Source organism: Sinocyclocheilus rhinocerous, unplaced genomic scaffold, assembly GCF_001515625.1.
Source record: "Sinocyclocheilus rhinocerous isolate Xijiao unplaced genomic scaffold, SAMN03320098_v1.1 scaffold3874, whole genome shotgun sequence".
Classification (NCBI taxonomy): Eukaryota; Metazoa; Chordata; class Actinopteri; order Cypriniformes; family Cyprinidae; genus Sinocyclocheilus; species Sinocyclocheilus rhinocerous.
Window position 1 is genome coordinate 111,120 of NW_015623683.1, and position 2,293 is coordinate 113,412.

Sequence of the window (2,293 nt, forward strand, 5' to 3'; positions counted from 1 at the left end):
GATCAGAGAGAATCGCTCTCCAGAGAAATCCATCAATCTGTTCCACTGTCTGAATGAACTGGGTGATGATTCACTGATGCAGGAGATCCAAGATTATCTGAAATCTGGACGAATAAGAAAAACCAAACTCTCCCCTTCACAGTGGTCAGCTCTGGTTTATGTGTTGCTGACATCAGAGCAGAAGATGGATGTGTTTGATCTGAAACAGTTTATTGGAGAACAACATACAGCAGATGAAGTTCTTCAGAATCTGTTACCTGTGGTTAAAGAATCCAGATCAGTTCGGTAAGTAACACTGAAAACAATCACTGCACTTTCAAAACATGATCACATTTATGATTCTAGCATGGGCTTTCTTACCAAAGAAACAAAATGGAGAAAATCACCTTGGACCCCTTACACCCAGTCCACTCTCTCTTGAATTGTTGCCTTCTGGTCGTTTTGGCAACTCAGCAACTGCCAGTTTTTTTACCGCATGCTATATTCAGCCTAAAAAATTAAAATTTCATAATTATACATCATCCATCATAACTGACATATTTATACACAGAATCAAATTATACACCGAATCCAAAATTTGTACACTTGTAAACTGCACACTTTGTAAATAACATATCTGCACACTTATAACATATCTTTAGATTTATTTAAACAATTACATTTTTTTCATATACTTCTATTTCTGTTTATAGTACATTATTTAAATTTGTTTTTTTCCCCCTTACATATAGCAGCACAACCTTCATCTATGACACCAAAATAACCCAAACTGTACATTTTAATGAATGTGAACAATGAACTGACACCAGCTTCAATTAAAGAAACTAAATGTGAAAATTTAGGAAAATGCGAATGTCATTCATACAGACAGTAAAACATACATATAAGCATCATTAGAGGACAAACAGTCCAAATCTATTAGCTGTCAGTTTTGACTCCCCTTTATCTTCATCTTTCACACTGAGCACTGATAGTGCAGGAATAACTGATGACAGGCCGTTGAATTATTAGAAATTATACAACATTTACTTATTTTCCTTTAATCAGATTGGCTGAGAGCCAAGAGTTTGTTTAAGTGTTTTCGGAGATGTGAGCTTCAGGTCGTCAGTGGCCATTCAGCGCTCACCCACTGAGAGCAGCCTTACCTCTCTCAGTACTTCTGGAATTTGCCACTGGCTCTGTTGTCTCTATAGTGGTATACAGAGTGTGAGAGGAGTTGTTCAGTGTGTTTGAAAGCTGATTCCACATCCTCCCCTCACCCACCTGCTCCACTGAGTCCAGAGGACAGACCAAGCTAGAGTTGGCCCTCTTAATCAATTTGTCGAGCCTGACCTTATCCCTCACCGTGATTCCACCTCTCCAGAAGACCACAGCATAAAAAGTTACTGATGCAACTACCATAACATAAAATGTTTGCAACAGTGTCCTATATACCCCAAATGACCTCATTCTCCTCAACAAATTGAGGCGACTTTGGCCCTTCCTGTACAGAGCATTCGTGTTATCTGACCAATCCAATTTATTGTTTATGTGAACACCCAAATACTTTTACACGTCTAGCCCCTGGATGTTTACTGGTACAGTATGTGAGGCCTTCCTATGGAAGTCAATCACCATCTCCTTTGTCTTGGTGGGATTGATGCGAAGGTGATTAAATTCACACCAGTTGAGAAAGTCCTTGACCACCTTCCCATACTCCAGATCATTCCCATCTGATACCCATCCATAATGGAAGTCTGATGTGTACAGGGTAAACAAGAAAGGGGAGAGCACTGTCCCCTGTGGAGCCCCATGCTGCAGAGCACCTTTTCAAGCCTCACATACTGTAGTCTGTTAGTGAGGTAGTCAATGGTCCACTCAGTCAGCTGACTGTCGACTCCTGCCCCTTCCAACTTCCCTTTGTATTGTATTAAAATCACTGGAAAAATCAAAGAACATGACCTTCACAGTGCCTCTAGGCTCCTCAAGGTGCGAGAGGGATCTGTGCAGCAGGTAGATGACAGCATCATCCACCCCAATGCCTGGTTTATATGCAAACTGCAGGGGGTCTGTCTTTGGGCTTACCAGTGGTCGGAAATGGTTTAGTATCAGTATGAAGTGGTTAGGCTCTCTGGGATATGCAATCTTCGGTACTGGAACCACACAGGAATTTTTCCACAGAACAGGAACTTCTTCCAGACTAAGGCTCAGAACCCCCTGACAGAGCTGGTCTGCACAGTCCCTGAGCAGTCTGGAGCTAATACTGTACGGACCTGTAGATATTCTCGTCTTAATTCTTTGTAGTTATGCAGAG